This window comes from Natator depressus, chromosome 3, assembly GCF_965152275.1.
Source record: "Natator depressus isolate rNatDep1 chromosome 3, rNatDep2.hap1, whole genome shotgun sequence".
Taxonomy (NCBI): domain Eukaryota; kingdom Metazoa; phylum Chordata; order Testudines; family Cheloniidae; genus Natator; species Natator depressus.
In genome coordinates this window covers 67,069,552-67,088,312 of record NC_134236.1, presented here as the reverse complement: position 1 = coordinate 67,088,312, position 18,761 = coordinate 67,069,552, and the positions used below count along the sequence as shown (strand labels likewise).

Here is an 18,761-nt window from a genome sequence, read left to right as displayed (position 1 = left end):
GGCATCTGAAGAGGATCTGAGGAGATGATGTCCCCTTTCGGTCAGGTGGGTTGCTGAGGCAAGGTTTTTTTTTTTTTTAAATGTTCACTTAAACAAGTGCACAGGGCATTTTTAACCTTTGATTTCATGGTTTCTTTCCTCTTTCTATTTTTTCCAGTAAAAATCTGATTTTTTTAAAAAACAACTGGAACTGAATACTTTTAGCTAGGGACAATTACTGGTAGGAAACGGTGCTTTCCTCAGGGAAAATAAACACAGAAGGGAGCCCAAGTACAAGGTCAATGGTTATGGTGGCTGGTGAGAGCCAGTGTGCACCTGGAGAGAACAGGCCATCCTGAAAGGTACAAGGCCCAGTTAGAGTGTGAGATCAAGCCCTCATTGTGAATACCATTTCATATCCCAGCAGGCTGGCTGGCTCTTCCCAGGTTCCTCCTTTTGTACAAAAGGCGGAGGGTAGGGTAGGGGGACCTGGACCCTCCCTCTCCACCATTCACAGCCCAGGGGGAAGGGGTGAGGCGTGTCCCAGTCCCCTCTAGCTGATACACCACACTAACCTCTCCTGGGTCACTTCCTGTCTTCCCTTTGCTCTCCTCAGTTTGGGGCATGGCCAGGGCACCCTGCTCTGTTCCAGCAGAGAGCTGCTCAGACAGGCTCAGTCATGCACACAGTCAGTAGGGACTTCCCAGCTCCCTTCTCAGTGTCCATTGATTCCACCTTGTCAGGGAGAAGGGGGGAGAAAGAGGGGTCGGGTCAGGTCCTTCCCCTGTCGATTCCTCTGTTCCAGAAGCTATTAATTGGCTTCCTTCCTGCAGACAGCTTCTCTTTCACTCTCCCACTGCCAGAGTCCCCTTCTAAGCATGCTCTGCAGCTGCTGTGGAGAGGGGGTCTTCTTGGCCCAGTATTGCTCCATCACTCCCTTAATCTTAGGGAGGGGTCTGTAAATCCCATCTCACACACATCCTTTGAAAGCTTGTTTGTGGCACTCCTGGTTTCCTGACTTGCCAGTACTATCCCCATGGCAGACCACAGCATTCTCTGGTGGTGGCCTTGCCCACAGATCCAAACTTTGTGGTCCTTGGAACCCTCTCCCAGTCAGATTCTTGGATTCTGCTCTGATATGCCCTTGCAATTTGGTGCTTATCACTTGAGTTTGTATCACTAACAGCATGCTGCTATACTGGAAGGAAGAAGAGTGACTTCATCAATGCAAGGGACTAGGGTATTTGTCAATCTGACTTGTGACCTTGAGCAAATCATTTAACTTTCCTATCCCCTGGTGGTCCAGGATTGCTAACATGAGGATTCCTCAGGATCTAAGAAGTGAAAAATCAACAAGTGTAAATGCTTCAGAAAGAGAAGTTGGAATGTTTGTTATTCAAGCCTAAATTGCCCATTATTCTGCTAGAGCACGTTTCAGTACAAAACTATTTGGCATTACTGGATGAAACAGTAGATGTCCTCTTGCATTTGACCTTATGCACTAAAGTATAAACCCTTATTTCTTTTGCTTGGTTAATTAATTAATAAGATTAGCTATTAGATAAATAACTTATCCTCACGTTCAGCCCACTTGCCCAAATGTCCAGCTCTAGCTTGATGGAATGTAACATACAGGGTATGCTTTATTTAATATTGGAAGTGACTAGGACACTGTCAAAACATTACCCAGAGTGAAACATTCCAATCAAGCAAAAAGAAATGCTCGTGCTGCCTAGTTAATCATTTCCTATATAACTGCAAAGGGCTCAGAGGAGGTAAAGAACAATAGCACAATGAAATGTATTTGAACAGCTGACTGTACGCAAGAACTCAGAGGGCCTGTCTATGTATGAGAAATTTTCTAGAACGAGTTCAGCTAAACCAGCCCCAAAACTGGGTGGAGACATAGTGGAGACCCAATTTAAGGCAGGCTGACCCATTTTACTGGTTTCAAGACTATATCAAGATGAAATGCTTTTAAAACTGGTGAGAAAATGTCTCCTGGCCCTACAGGAACACATACAGAATATATAAACAAGTCCTTATGAGCCGCATTTATGTTTTTCTATGAAAAGGTAAGTACGTGAATAAATATTTTTCAGTCAATTCCACAGACTTTTTTCCCTATCCTGTTCTTCTCTCTTGGCCATATTCTATGTTTCCTAAATCTACAGTACATCACTCATAAAGACTTAATAGTGAAAACTGTCCACAGTTTATCTAAGGATCAAACAGCTGTTGTCTTCACAGGTCTTTCTTTTACTAATATGAATTAGTGTTTTCCAGTGTAGTTTTCTATATTTCTGCTGGGGAGGCTAACCCTTCCCAGAGGCATTCTTTGGCAGATAGCAAAATAATTAGAGTAGCAGATATATATATTTTCTTTCCTCCTGGATAGATTACAGATTGGATATTGGCTAAAAGTGGATGAACACAGTAAGTATTTTAATCTTGCAATGATTTCATGTACTTATATACTACAGCTGGGCATGCTTTCCAAGCTATGAGCTACATCCTTAAGCTCTTAAATGATCTCCAATTGCAGCGTATACTGTGTGGCCCAGTCCTACTATAATGGGAGAGGGAGTGGGCTGTAGTGGTTCCATTTCAGTGTCACTATAGAAATTTCTAAGCACTAGATACTTGTCTTAACGGTGTTTTTCGGCTGGAAAGCTTTGGAGATCTCAATGTACAGGACATATTCAAGCCCAGCAACTGCTGCACTTGATTGTTTTTGATAAGGGACAACCGGGCATGCTGGATGAAATTCACACACAAACCTATCATAAAGCCTAAGTAAATGGGCTTTGAATGGGGAACTCTGAAGGGATTTGCTGAGAGATATAATACACCCCACAACCTGTAGGGGGAATGGGGCAGCTCCACATTCCTCCATGGTTGTTTGTAGCAAGGGATAACACCTGTAAGCCTTTGCACTTCCACTATAGACCTGTTCCTCCCATCCCAACACTACTCCACATTGCCCTACTCCTTCACATGTAAGAGGTGCCAACTGCCGTTTGCACACAAAATAAGAAGTTCATTTCTATATGTTCCCCACCCTCCAAGTGTTCAGCTACTCCCAGGGCCAGAACTAGACTTCTTCCTTTTGGTCTTGTAAAGTGGGCCTGCAGTCAGAGGTGCCGCCTGATGCCTTTTACATGCTGCAATATTATCTTGGCTCCTCAGATCACTCCCCAAAAGAGCCTGGAATCCTGTTAAAGGAGGGCAGGCAGATTTATTCATGTTAACGTCAGCCCCTACATGTGCCTCAGAGACTTTTACTGCTTAATTCAGCTGTCCTGGCCCCTTTGATTCGAGCCTGGGCGGGATGTCAGGCTATAGCAGTAACTTTAACAGTTCATGACTTGCTGCCTCTACTTTTATGTCTTTTACAGATACCAGTGGGGTCTTTTCTTCAAGCAGGAGCTGAAATCCTCCATGTCTCATGCCTCTGGGAATGATTCCTGCTGCTCGGAAAGAAAGCAAAGATGGCAATGTGACTGGGGACCCACAACTCCACCTACTACTTCCACACGAATGCTCGATACAATCATCTGTCTTATGAACAGCAAAAGTTTTTCCAGAAGTGGGTGGTGTTTGTTTTGTTTTTTGGTATTATAGGGTTCTTCAGAGTCTGTGTGTGGTTCTCCTGCCCAAGAACTATCCTCCTTTCATGCTCTCTTTACCAGGATTTACTGTGTGATGAGGACAGGGCCAAAACCACACGCCATTTTGAAGTAGCTAATTCCCCAGTCTGTTTCAAGGTTTGAGGCTTGCTTGCTGGTCTTGGACACACTTTATTTTTCCTTCTGTTCTGAGGATTAGTTTTTAGTGAACACCTGTATCTAAAACCCATTTGAATATTTAACTATATTATAATGCAATCTGTACTTATCAGACTTTCCTTTGCATTCTTTACTTTTGCAGTGATAATTGCCATAATTAAGCAGGGGTAGATAAATAATTACCCTAGTGATAATACTTGGATATCAAAGAAAGCAATCTCCTCCACATAATGCCCTGTCTTCAGTTCTCACATCTGGAAATATGAGCGCAATTAGACGTTGTTTGATTTTTTGTTTTTGTTCATTGTTTGTTCCTAACCTGTATTAAGGACTGATCCAAAGCACGCTTGGAGTCAATGGAAAGATTCCCATTGACTTCAGTAAGCAGTGGATCAAGCCCTTTTTGTACATCTGTTTTCTTGTTCCATAATAAAAGCTTTAATCAGCGATAGAACAGGTTGGAATGCTTCTGGGAGAGCCTGGGTGTGGTACTCAAGGACTGTGCTGATCACTGTCTTGCTCCTGACTGAAGGTTGACCTGAGGGCCCTACAGAGCTAAAGCCAGGGACCGCTCCAACATGAACTAAAGGTTCAAGTCCCGTAGCGAGCAGCTGGAACAGATTCATAGCCTTTGTGACTTGAAGACAGAAGCAGGGATGCATAACACACAGTGAACAGTGGGTTGCACTATGATATAGTAAATTACTTGTACTTCATCTTGGAGTGATTTATTGAAATCACTCTCACTTTTTCTCCCTCAATTCCACATCCTTTCTTTGAATTGCCACATCTTTTTGGTCTATTTTTCTATCCTCTCCTTGATTATTTTCCTTCAGAATTGCTCTTCTGAAACTAGGTCACCAGGTGGGTATTTGATTTTGCAGGAGATCTAGCATCTCACACTGGCCTTAGGAGAGCTGAGTTCTGAAAGTCTCCTCCTTGAGGCCTTTCTCTTTGCAGTGGACTACTGGGCAGGTTTCCCCCTGTATCTTTAATCAGGTTTCAAGACATTATAAAACATATAAAAATTCCTTTTGTCTCAACCACATACCTTAACAGTAAGAGATGTATCCTTAAATATTTCCTTAGGAAAAATTAATGAAGTGAATTAAAAGAAAAATTCTTTCAAGCCATTCCAAACAAACTCCTTTCACAGCCTTTTATCACGACTTCCTTGCCAGGTGGGAAATTTATTTAAGTTATTAAAAAAAATTCCCTAAAATTCTCAGCTGAAAAGTTGGCTTCTGTGTTTTCTACAAAGCTAACTCACCTGATTTGTCAGAACAGCTTGAAAATGAAGTGCTAACTGGTGGGTTTTATTGAAAGGAAACCAAGTGGAACAACATATGTATTTTCTTAGGAAACTAAAAAGCTCACAGTCCCATGGTGTTCCTTAGGGTAAATTCTTTGTTATGAATTACAACCTGCTTACTGATGAGTTGTTAATAAAAAGTAGACCTGCTGGGCCATTATTTTTTCCACACAGTACACCCAGTTTAGTTTTTTAAAAGTTTTCATTAATGCACAGAGTGTGAATAAATCTGTTTCCAATTTGTAATTGTTTTCCCTTCATCTGGACATTAATTTATTGCCAAATCTAACCCTCTTCTATTTTTAATATCCCCCCAAACTGACTAGAAAGAGTGAGAAAGATTAAAACATTGCAGGATAGTAGGAATGATCTCTCTTTCCCCCCCCTTAAATATCATCCAAGTGTCTGGGATCATGAGAAAGGGGCACCAGAACTCATATGGGGGCCCCACCATGTTTGGCTTTAAGAGCTGCCAGCTGGACTTGTATGTACTTGACAACATGGTCTGAAGGAAACAGTTGAGTAAAAGTAAAAACAGATGGTAACCTAAGGTGGCAGTACAACTTTATTTACACAGTGGTTTATTTATTTATTTGTTTGTTTATTTTTTAAGCAAGCATCCATTCATGCTAGGGAGTTTCCACAGTCACTCATTAATGCACTGTAATCTAGTGAATAGCACATCCTATTTGCCACAGAAATTTAGGCGATTAAGCTCAGTGCAGTCAAATATGAGCGTATTTCACCAGACGTTAACAAGTGGCTCTCTTGGTTATTTAATACAGAAAATATAGGCATGTGGCTGTTGGATGTTGTTTTCCTCCTAGTATGGCTGTAAATTAAGGATGCAAGGCTGGCCCTTCATAATATGACTAGGAGACACTGGTGTATCACATTATGAAAAACTATTAATATCAAAGTGTAAAGCTGTAACCCCTTTAACAGGGCTGTCTGCTAGGAGAGGCAGATTCCAGGGATGAGGAAAAGGAGAGGGAGGTTCCCAGGGTTTTTTTAGAGAGAGGGGCTGTTGGAGGTGGCAAAACTCCCCATAACCATCAAGAGCAGGAGGGGTTAGGGGTGGGGGAACTGATCCTGGATAAAATAAAAGCAGCTGTTTCTAGTTCACTGAAACAGTGTGAACTGAACTCAGCGGCTTTTGCACCATCCTCCTTCGCCTGGTGTTGTCTGACACGGTGGACACCCCAAAACGAGAAACAGCTTCCTCAGACACTTATTTTTTGTTTTTTACAATGACGTGATTTGAAATTGGAGTGAATGTTTCAGCAGCCCGGAACTACCTAGTGTCCGAATGCCTCCCACACTGATGACAGAGTGTACGAGCGGGTACTTGTTTTGTCAAATTGCATGTTTTCCCCCACTTTTTAGTTTTTTGGTTTACTTCTCTTAGATTTCTCCTTTAACAAGGTATAACTAAGAGCCACAGGGTGACGGCTGAAGCACCTGCCATACGTGAATTCCCTGCTTGTTATGAATGCTTGAAAAAACACTATGGCTGGCCTGTGCAGTGAGGCACAGTCCATAGTGAAGGGTGGCATAGAGCTGCACTGCCCCACAGGGGCACTGGGAACTTTCCAGGACTCCTGCCTGTGCAGAGGTACAGCTCCCACCCCTTCTCACGTGGCCTGCTAGCTGTAAAGCAGGGGAAATTTATCTACCTTGAATTCTGCTTCTTTCTCTGAAGATAGCACTTAGGATTCCCACTCTTTGACCCGCCTCCCCTCAGAGTTTGGGGTTCTCTGTTCCTAAGTGACTAGTTACATCCAGTGTCAGAGCTGTCCCTTGGGTAGGGCAAATCGGGGTGACCGCTCCAGGCCCTGCGCTTTGGGGGCCCCCGAGGGCCTGTGCAATTGGCCAGTGCGGTCAGTCCCAGAAGACATAGGCATGGGAACTAGCGGTGCAGGGGGTACTGCAGCACCCCCAGGCTCCTGGCTGCTGGCCCCTCGCCCAGGGCTCTGCTGCTGCCCCATACCCAGGGTCCTGGCTGCCACCCCGCACGCCTGGGGCTCTGCCCAGCCACTGATGCAGGGTGGGGCCCCCAAACTGGTGGAGGCTGATTTGTCCTGGGCCCTGCACCCCCATAGGGATGGCCCTGTCCAGAGTGTACAGTAGTTGTATGAGAGGGGTGAAGCAATGGGCCTCTGTCCGCTTTAGGGAATGATGGTCACGATCTTAAATATCTTTGAAGTATCTAACTCCCATTGATTTCAATGGGAGTTAGTTGCTTGCCTACCTTTGAGGATCTGAGCCTGGGTGCCCCCAGGGGAGAAAAGCGGAAGCAGACCTCACACTTTTCTGAGCATAGGGACTGAAATTGTGCCTGCCCAGAACGTCAGCTGTGTAAAGCAGCAACTTCTTGAACCCTCCCTCCAGCTATGCACTTGCATAAAGCCTGGGCAGAATCTGACCCTCAGCCGGTACTTCTGTTGTTTTATTATGCATTGAACTTATTATTCAGATAGATGGATGTAGCAAAATGTATCTCTATATGTACCACAATTGCAGTGCAACAGTGCACCTGTCTTTTGGGTATGTCTATACTGCAGTTAAAACCCTGCGGCTGGCCTATGCCAGCTGATTCAAGCTTGCGGGTCTCACTCTAAGTGGCATGTTTCATTGCAGTGTAGACTTTCAGGCTCGGGCTGGAACCTGGGGTTTAGGATCCTGTGAGATGGGAGGGTCCCAGAGCTCTGGCGGTAGCCTGAGCCCGAACGTCTACACTGCAATTAAAGAGCCCGGTGAGCCCAAGTCAGCTGGCACACGTCAGCCGCAGGTGTCTAATTGCAGTGTAGACATACCCTTAGTCAGCACTTTTGCAATGGGGTGGAGAAGGGACTGTGTTAACCCTCACACTTCTGGCATTGACTTCAAATTCTTCCCAACATATTGTGCAGGATTTATAGACTGTATCATACAAGATGAAGGGAAAGAAAAAGAATGCTTACAAACCATGTAACTCCACGTTGGTCCCCAGAAGTGGTGACTGTGTTCATTTTGATTAATTTTTAGGGACAGTTCCAGGCCTCCAAACCCTGGCGGGGGGGAGGAGGGTGTAAAGCCCAGGCATTAGTCTCTGACTAACTTCTTACAGTTTCTCTCTTGTCTTCTTTGCTTTCGACAGTGACTTGCTGTAAGCTGCTTCTACTTTCTGAAAGATGTCTGTGGTCTCACTGTGCACGTTGGGCCGTTTGGCGGGCTAGAGAGACTGATGCTGACCCATTTTATATCACAACTTTTTTTTTTAAAACCACAGTTAATTCTTCCCTTTTGCCCTGGGTTATAGGACTTATGTTCAGAAACGATAGGAGCCTAGCACCTTCCCATATGATCGCTTTCTTTGTTTTAGCTGCTTGTAAAAACCTATCCCGGTCCCTGGAGTCCTAAAGTGTAATACATATAGTGCCTCCAGAATTGCCTCCTCCAGCTGGGACTCTCACTGGGGAATGCACATTCAGTTAAAATGGGCTCTTCAGAAAAAATCAATAACTAACATGTCTGGCAACAGTTTACTACACGCTATCTGTGACCAGCTCCCAAACAGGACTCTCCAAACACTGACAGTCTGTTCAGCTGGTGGCTTTCCAAGGTTTCCAACCATCTCGCTGTTGCTGCGTAATTTTGTGTGTGTGTTAAGTCTGTAATCTAACTGTCCTTGTCCATAGATATCCTCCTGCTTCACTGCTTTCATTGCGTGCCCCAGGCAGTTTTCAACTCTCACAATGTGGCTCTTGGTGTTACTGAGTCATGTCACTACGTCTTCCTCTTTAGTGTCCTGAAAAGCCACCGGTGACTGTCATCCAGCAGGGTTTTGGTGAGTGCTGTACACACTCTTTTATCAGATTATCATGCTTAGGGAGCTGAATGGAGGGCTCAACAATCCTGGCTGGGGAAATAGCAACTACTGTGTGGGTTGCATTCCAGAAGCATGTAGTGTAAGCAGAAGAGGGAAAAGGCATTTTAAACACTATTCTCAGGTCCATGCATCTTATCAGGCTCATCCCAATGTAGTAGTCCAGATTCCCTTGGACAGCTAGCAGGAAACAATGCTGTCAGCTCTGGAACTCTAGTGAAGTGGACTTTCCTTCTCTGTTTGCAAGCGAGCTCTTCCCCTGAATCACTTCCTCTTGCTATTAATTAGGGAATCTCTGTTTGGACAACTTGGTTTGAGGAAGATTCAACTTTTACTGCAGCTGTTTGAAGCGGATTTGTTAAACTAAGTATGGAGCCAGATGTTTACCTGTTATCAATTTGTAGCACCATGGGTGTACACAGCACTTTATTAACACACAAAAAGACAACTAGAGCTCCGTTGGTGTTGACATGCCTCCCTCATCTCCTTACAAACATTAATTCATCCTAACATCCAAGGAAACTACTATCCCCATTTTACAGACATGAGGAACTGAAGCAGTTGGAGTTTCAGCTGTGCTGTATGTCTGCAGTTTTGATTGACCTCAGCAGGATCTGTGAGGTGTTCAGCACTTCTAGAAAATCAAGCCTTAAGTGACTTGATTAGGGTCACACAGGAAGTCTGTGAGGAAGAGCTGGTAATGGAACCTGGAGCTCTGTCCAATGTCTTAACTACAGGATCATCTTTCCTCTTTGGAAGTATCTTCTAACAAAGGCTTTTTGATGTTCAGATGTGTCTGTGTTCAGTTATTCACCTTTCAGAAGCTGCCCTCTGAATTACAGCTAAAGAGAACTTTTCAGTCTGTGGCCAGCAGGAGGCATTTGCTTTGTGTGTTGACCTGTCATATTCTTTGCTTACTCAGAGCTCCTGCTATGTGAGTAGGAAATCGGTTAAAAGCCTACCTGTCGGCTTATTGCTAGCAGCACAGGGGAGAATTAGTTTAGCTGGATTTTGTTTTACAATTTCACTCACCTCTGCACTTCTTACTTTCAGTGGGACTGGAAGGGTAAGTACTGAAATACCACGGAGAGGCTGCTCCTGCAGTATTTCAAGCTGCCTGATACTAGGAAGCACTGGAAACACTAATTCTGTGAGATTTCCAGGCTGATCTCCAGACTGTACAGTTTGGGATACATTTTGATAAGCTCTGGATAAACATCTCAATGTTAGGGGATTATATGGATCCAAACTTTTGATTACAGAGTCAAAGAAAGCTCTATTAGGTCATCTAGTCTATCTCCCTGCTAGTGCAGGATTGTTCCCTAATGTACATTTGGTAACGTTTTCTCCAGCCTTCTCTTCACAATTTAATATAGTTCACTGCTGGGAAAATTTCTCCCCTATTTTCAGCCTAGATTTTCCTTTCCCTAATTTTATCCCCTTTCCCTTATTTGCATCTCCTTCTGTTATGCCCTCAACAGCCCCCTTCTCTTCTTGGTATTTACTCCCTTCACAGTGGTAGACCATTACTAAGACCCACTGAATACCAGATCCTGATCTCCATTACATCCATGTAAACTGGGAATAACTCCATTGCTTTCAGGACAGTTATCCCAAATTGACATTGGTGTAACAGATTAGAAGCTGGCTTTATTCATCATTGTACATATTTTCTTCCTTTAATAACTCCTCATAAGTCAATCTCCTTGACTTTCTTGTTGTTCTTGTTCTCCGAACCCCTTGACACTTGTTATATATCTTGCTGTATTGAGTGCCAAGCCATGAAGGTAGCATTATCCTGAGCAATCTTATCCAAGTTATATAGAGACGGACTACCACCTCCCTGTTCTACGATGCAAAGCCTCTGGTGGTTGTCTTTCATCATAACAAAGGCCAACCTTTTCACATGGGGAGGCCTACGTCTTCACACCTAACCCCTTATTTAGGTACTTAAATAAAAGCAGCCTGGTTCTGAGACTGATTTCTGAATGCACACCCCTTCCTATTATCTTCTGTGGAATTTGGGGCTCAGTATTTCTGAAAGATCACATATTTAGATGCCTAACTATGGATTTTGGGAACCTAACTTTGGGCACATAGATTTGAAGATGAGGGACTAAGAGCCTGATCCAAAGCACATTGAAATCAATAGCATTAACGTCAGTAGGTTTTGATTCAGACCCTAAAATAGTTATCTATTGGCTTTCTAAAGAGCCCCATACCACAAAATTATTAACCGCATATAAACGTTCTCCTTTAGGTCAAATGGAAGTGGCCTATGCTTTTGGAACAAGAGCATCTGTCATAAATAGAAAGGGAAGGGTAAACCCCTTTAAAATCCCTCCTGGCCAGAGGAAATCTCCTCTCACCTGTAAAGGGTTAAGAAGCTAAAGGTAACCTCGCTGGCACCTGACCAAAATGACCAATGAGGAGACAAGATACTTTCAAAAGCTGGGAGGAGGGAGAGAAACAAAGGGTTTGTGTGTCTGTCTACATTTTGTCTTTGCCGGAGATAGACCAGGAATGAAGCCTTAGAACTTTTAGTAAGTAATCTAGCTAGGTATGTGTTAGATTATGATTTCTTTAAATGGCTGAGAAAAGAATTGTGCTGAATAGAATAACTATTTCTGTCTGTGTATCTTTTTTGTAACTTAAGGTTTTTGCCTAGAGAGGTTCTCTATGTTTTGAATCTAATTACCCTGTAAGGTATTTACCATCCTGATTTTACAGGGGGGATTTCTTATTTCTAATTACTTCTATTTTTATTAAAAGTCTTCTTGTAAGAAAACTGAATGCTTTTTCATTGTTCTCAGATCCAGGGGTTTGGGTCTGTGGTCACCTATGCAAATTGGTGAGGCTTTTTATCCAACATTTCCCAGGAAAGGGAGGGTGCAAGTGTTGGGAGGATTGTTCATTGTTCTTAAGATCCAAGGGTCTGGGTCTGTAGTCACCTAGGCAAATTGGTGAGGCTTTTTACCAAACCTTGTCCAGGAAGTGGGGTGCAAGGTTTTGGGAAGTATTTTGGGGGGAAAGACGTGTCCAAACAGCTCTTCCCCAGTAACCAGTATTTGTTTGGTGGTGGTAGCGGCCAATCCAAGGACAAAAGGGTGGAATATTTTGTACCTTGGGGAAGTTTTGACCTAAGCTGGTAAAGATAAGCTTAGGAGGTTTTTCATGCAGGTCCCCACATCTGTACCCTAGAGTTCAGAGTGGGGGAGGAACCTTGACATGGTGGCATAGTGGTGGGATTAACCTGAAATCATTTTGAGATCCAGTTGAGATTTTTTTGAACTAGAAATACAGATTTTAAAAAAAAGGAAGTCCAGAAGCTGCTGAAACTGAAAGCAGCTTGTTTTTCTCTGCTTTGTGGCCAAGCAGAGACAAAAGGGGATTATCTTTGTGAATTGCAGGTTTTCTTTGCCTGGAGGCAGGGTACTTAACTCCTGCAGGGAAATTCACAGTCTTCCAACCCAGAGTTTTTTGTTTCCCTAAAAGTAAATAGAAGGAGGGGTGTTCTACCCATTTGCCTGGAGACAAAAGTGGCAGGGTTTTTTTTTTGGATTTTGATTTTTTACAAGGAGCACAAGTTTAAAAAGGAAACTTGTTTTTTCTTTGGGCTGGGTAAACAGGTTTCAAAGTAGTTGGAAGTTTTTGCTTTGATTTGGGCCCAGAGCAGAGACAAAGGAATTGTCTTTTTCTGTAGGCTGACAATCACTATCAGAGAATAGGTATTCTATTCCAGCACAGCAAAATTTTACAGCCAAGTTTTGTTTGTTTATTTCTAAACCTCGGGTGTAAAGTTAGTTAAAAACAGAGAGGTTAGGATGACAGAATCCACAGCACAACAAAAGATGGAATTAGCCAGATTTCAGGCTGAGGAAAAACAAAAGGAACATGAAAGACAGATAGAACTCATGCGGCTGGAAAAGGAGGTACAGGAGGCTGCCCACAGGAGGGAAATGGAGGCAAGGAAGCATGTGGAGGAGGAGAAGGAAAAAGAGAGGAAGCATGTGGAGGAGGAGAAGGAAAAAGAGAGGAAGCATGTGGAGGAGGAGAAGGAAAAAGAGAGGAAGCATGCACTGGAGATGGAGAAGGTAAAGGCTCAGCAGAATATACCAACAAACCCTAGCAATCCTTCTCCAGGTACCACTCCCCATCCCAGAAAGTTCCCCACCTACAAGGCAGGTGATGATACTGAGGCCTTCTTAGAAAACTTCGAAAGGGCCTGCCTTGGGTACAACATCTCTACTGACCAATACATGGTAGAGCTGAGGCCGCAGCTCAGTGGACCCTTAGCTGAGGTGGCAGCTGAAATGCCTAAAGAACACATGAACAAGTATGAACTGTTTAAATCCAAGGCGAGAGTCAGAATGGGGATAACACCCGAGCAGTCTCGTCGGAGGTTCAGAGCCCTAAGGTGGAAACCAGACGTGTCATTTACCCGACATGCCTACCACATTGTGAAACATTGGGATGCCTGGATATCCGGAGCAAGTGTTGAATCTCCAGTAAATTTGCCCTTCCTAATGCAAATGGAACAATTCTTAGAGGGTGTTCCTGAAGAAATAGAAAGGTACATCCTAGATGGGAAGCCCAAAACTGTAATCGAGGCAGGAGAGATTGGAGCCAGATGGGTGGAGGTGGCAGAGAAGAAAAAAACTGGTCGCAGTTGGAGCGGAGACCAGAAGGGACAACCCCAGGCCACACCCTATTACCGGGGGCCGCCCAAAGCCCCACCTACCTCCCAAAGAACCCTCCAGACCCCTTATCGTCCCACCACCCCGTTCTCCAGCAACCCTCCTCGCCCCAGTGACCCGTCAGCTGGACGATGTTTTAAATGTAACGAGCTGGGGCATGTAAAGGCCAACTGCCCCAAGAACCCCAACAGATTACAGTTCATTGCACCGGAATCGCACCAGAGGTCCACAGGCCCAGATACCTCCCAGATACCCTTGGAGCGGAGGGAAACTGTGAGTGTGGGCGGGAAGAAGGTCACCGCGTGGAGGGACACCGGAGCACAAGTGTCAGCTATCCATGCTTCCTTAGTGGACCCCAAGTTAATCAACCCAGAGATCCAAGTGACGATTCAACCCTTCAAGTCCAACTCTTTCGATTTGCCTACAGCCAAGTTGCCTGTCCAGTACAAGGGCTGGTCAGGAATGTGGACTTTTGCAGTCTATGATGATTATCCCATCCCCATGCTGTTGGGGGAAGACTTGGCCAATCATGTGAAGCAGGCCAAGAGGGTGGGAACGGTCACCCGCAGCCAGGCTAAACAAGCCGTGAGGCCTAGCTCTGTTCCGGAAACTTCTATCAGGACCCGGTCAGAGGTGATGGACCCGGACCCCAGGCCAATGTCTGCAACAGCAGTAGTGGATCCAGTCCCAGAGACCCAGATGGAACCAGTCCCAGAACCGGAACCAGCCGAACAACCAACACCAGACCCATTGTCAGCACTGAATCCAGTACTTGCAACCTCAACACCAGAGGGCCCCACCGAACCTGAACTGGCAGCAGCCGATAACCCGACACAAGAGGCTCAGCCGGAGCCTGAATCCCAACATAGTGCACCAGCGGAGAGCGGTTCACAGTCAACAGAAACAGCTCCATCCCCTATATCGCTTCCAGAGGGACCAAGCCTAGGTCCACAATCCAATGAGGAACTGATGTCTCCAGCATCGAGGGAACAGTTCCAGACCGAACAGGAAGCAGATGAAAGCCTCCAGAGAGCTTGGACGGCGGCACGGAGCAACCCACCGCCTCTCAGCTCTTCTAATCGATCCAGGTTTGTTGTAGAAAGAGGACTTTTATACAAGGAAACTCTTTCTGGTGGACACCAGGAAGACTGGCATCCTCAGAGACAGTTGGTAGTTCCAACTAAATACCGGGCCAAACTCTTGAGCTTAGCCCATGATCACCCTAGTGGCCATGCTGGGGTGAACAGGACCAAAGACCGTTTGGGGGGGTCATTCCACTGGGAGGGGATGGGCAAGGAAGTTTCTACCTATGTCCAGTCTTGTGAGGTGTGCCAAAGAGTGGGAAAGCCCCAAGACCAGGTCAAAGCCCCTCTCCAGCCACTCCCCATCATTGAAGTTCCATTTCAGCGAGTAGCTGTGGATATTCTGGGTCCTTTTCCGAAAAAGATACCCAGAGGAAAGCAGTACATACTGACTTTCATGGATTTTGCCACCCGATGGCCGGAAGCAGTAGCTCTAAGCAACACCAGGGCTAACAGTGTGTGCCAGGCACTAGCAGACATTTTTGCCAGGGTAGGTTGGCCCTCCGACATCCTCACAGATGCAGGGACTAATTTCCTGGCAGGAACTATGAAAAACCTTTGGGAAGCTCATGGGGTAAATCACTTGGTTGCCACTCCTTACCACCATCAAACAAATGGCATGGTGGAGAAGTTTAATGGAACTTTGGGGGCCATGATACGTAAATTCGTAAATGAGCACTCCAATGATTGGGACCTAGTGTTGCAGCAGTTGCTCTTTGCCTACAGAGCTGTACCACACCCCAGTTTAGGGTTTTCCCCATTTGAACTTGTATATGGCCGTGAGGTTAAGGGGCCATTGCAGTTGGTGAAGCAGCAATGGGAGGGATTTACACCTTCTCCAGGAACTAACATTCTGGACTTTGTAACCAACCTACAAAACACCCTCCGAACCTCTTTAGCCCTTGCTAAAGAAAACTTACAGGATGCTCAAAAAGAGCAAAAAGCCTGGTATGATAAACATGCCAGAGAGCGTTCCTTCAAAGTAGGGGACCAGGTCATGGTCTTAAAGGCGCTCCAGGCCCATAAAATGGAAGCATCGTGGGAAGGGCCATTCACGGTCCAGGAGCGCCTGGGAGCTGTTAATTATCTCATAGCATTCCCCACCTTCAACCGAAAGCCTAAGGTGTACCATATTAATTCTCTAAAGCCCTTTTATTCCAGAGAATTAAAGGTTTGTCAGTTTACAGCCCAGGGAGGAGACGACGCTGAGTGGCCTGAAGGTGTCTACTACGAAGGGAAATGTGCTGGTGGTGTGGAAGAGGTGAACCTCTCCATGACCCTTGGGCGTATGCAGCGACAGCAGATCCAGGAGCTGTGCACTAGCTACGCGCCAACGTTCTCAGCCACCCCAGGACTGACTGAACGGGCATACCACTCCATTGACACAGGTAATGCTCGCCCAATTAGAGTCCAACCTTACCGAGTGTCTCCTCAAGCTAAAACTGCTATAGAACGGGAGATCCAGGATATGTTACAGTTGGGTGTAATCCACCCCTCTGAAAGTGCATGGGCATCTCCAGTGGTTCTAGTTCCCAAACCAGATGGGGAGATACGTTTTTGCGTGGACTACTGTAAGCTAAATGCTGTAACTCGCCCAGACAACTATCCAATGCCACGCACAGATGAACTATTAGAGAAACTGGGACGGGCCCAGTTCATCTCTACCTTGGACTTAACCAAGGGGTACTGGCAGGTACCGCTAGATGAATCTGCCAAGGAAAGGTCAGCCTTCACCACACATCTCGGGCTGTATGAATTTAATGTACTCCCTTTCGGGCTGCGAAATGCACCCGCCACCTTCCAAAGACTTGTAGATGGTCTCCTAGCGGGATTAGGAGAATATGCAGTCGCCTACCTTGACGATGTGGCCATATTTTCGGATTCCTGGGCAGACCACCTGGAACATCTACAAAAAGTCCTTGAGCGCATAAGGGAGGCAGGACTAACTGTTAAGGCTAAGAAGTGTCAAATAGGCCTAAACAGAGTGACTTACCTTGGACACCAGGTGGGTCAAGGAACTATCAGCCCCCTACAGGCCAAAGTGGATGCTATCCAAAAGTGGCCTGTCCCAAAGTCAAAGAAACAGGTTCAATCCTTTTTAGGCTTGGCCGGTTATTACAGACGATTTGTACCGCACTACAGCCAAATCGCCGCCCCACTGACAGACCTAACCAAAAAGAAACAGCCAAATGCTGTGCAGTGGACCGAAAAGTGTCAGAAGGCCTTTAACAAGCTTAAAGCGACACTCATGTCTGACCCTGTACTAAGGGCCCCAGACTTTGACAAACCGTTCCTAGTAACCACAGATGCGTCCGAGCGTGGTGTGGGAGCAGTTTTAATGCAGAAAGGACCTGATCAAGAATTCCACCCTGTAGTGTTTCTCAGCAAAAAACTGTCTGAGAGGGAAAGCAACTGGTCAATCACTGAAAAAGAATGTTACGCCATTGTCTACGCTCTGGAAAAGCTACGCCCATATGTTTGGGGACGGCGTTTCCACCTGCAAACCGACCATGCTGCACTGAAGTGGCTTCACACCGTCAAAGAAACTAACAAAAAACTTCTTCGGTGGAGTTTAGCTCTCCAAGATTTTGATTTCGACATCCAACACATCTCAGGAGCTTCTAACAAAGTGGCTGATGCACTCTCACGTGAAAGTTTCCCAGAATCAACTGGTTAAAATCGTCCTTGAGATGTGGAAAATATTGTTAGTCTTTATGTACTTGGTAGTATATTTAGAGATGCATGTGTCTTATTAACTCTGTTTTCCTAGAGCTCCAGGAAGAAATCCCAGCCAGTGTTTCACCCTAGCTGAGATTTGGGGGGCGTGTCATAAATAGAAAGGGAAGGGTAAACCCCTTTAAAATCCCTCCTGGCCAGAGGAAATCTCCTCTCACCTGTAAAGGGTTAAGAAGCTAAAGGTAACCTCGCTGGCACCTGACCAAAATGACCAATGAGGAGACAAGATACTTTCAAAAGCTGGGAGGAGGGAGAGAAACAAAGGGTTTGTGTGTCTGTCTACATTTTGTCTTTGCCGGAGATAGACCAGGAATGAAGCCTTAGAACTTTTAGTAAGTAATCTAGCCAGGTATGTGTTAGATTATGATTTCTTTAAATGGCTGAGAAAAGAATTGTGCTGAATAGAATAACTATTTCTGTCTGTGTATCTTTTTTGTAACTTAAGGTTTTTGCCTAGAGGGGTTCTCTATGTTTTGAATCTAATTACCCTGTAAGGTATCTACCATCCTGATTTTACAGGGGGGATTTCTTATTTCTAATTACTTCTATTTTTATTAAAAGTCTTCTTGTAAGAAAACTGAATGCTTTTTCATTGTTCTCAGATCCAGGGGTTTGGGTCTGTGGTCACCTATGCAAATTGGTGAGGCTTTTTATCCAACATTTCCCAGGAAAGGGAGGGTGCAAGTGTTGGGAGGACTGTTCATTGTTCTTAAGATCCAAGGGTCTGGGTCTGTAGTCACCTAGGCAAATTGGTGAGGCTTTTTACCAAACCTTGTCCAGGAAGTGGGGTGCAAGGTTTTGGGAAGTATTTTGGGGGGAAAGACGTGTCCAAACAGCTCTTCCCCAGTAACCAGTATTTGTTTGGTGGTGGTAGCGGCCAATCCAAGGACAAAAGGGTGGAATATTTTGTACCTTGGGGAAGTTTTGACCTAAGCTGGTAAAGATAAGCTTAGGAGGTTTTTCATGCAGGTCCCCACATCTGTACCCTAGAGTTCAGAGTGGGGGAGGAACCTTGACAGCATCTGAGCTCTAACTCTGCTGTCTGTCTATATTCTAAGTGGCCATCATGCGTAACAAATATTTATTCTAACAGAATTATAGATTCAAATAACTGTGTAATGAGTTTTTAATACAACACAACAGCAGTCACACTTAAAATACATTTTGTAATCTATCAGCATTCTTACAAGGACTACATTACATTGTTAGGGGACAGAATAGCATGCCTCATTATTTCTGTTTATGAATAGGTGGATTGTGCTGATTATTTTAAATCTAATGAAGTTTTAATTAAAGAAG

At 44.9% G+C, this 18,761-nt stretch overlaps 1 long non-coding RNA gene across 1 annotated transcript in view; it reads left to right on the top strand.

Moving 5' to 3' along the window:
• Window positions 1-1,915: 1,915 nt before the first annotated feature.
• Window positions 1,916-18,761, top strand: part of LOC141983891 (uncharacterized) — a 40,474-nt gene continuing 23,628 nt past the window's right edge. The window contains exons 1-2 of the long non-coding RNA XR_012638559.1: window positions 1,916-2,054; window positions 3,378-3,568. This is a non-coding gene — a long non-coding RNA (uncharacterized LOC141983891). The remainder of the gene's footprint in view (window positions 2,055-3,377; window positions 3,569-18,761) is intronic.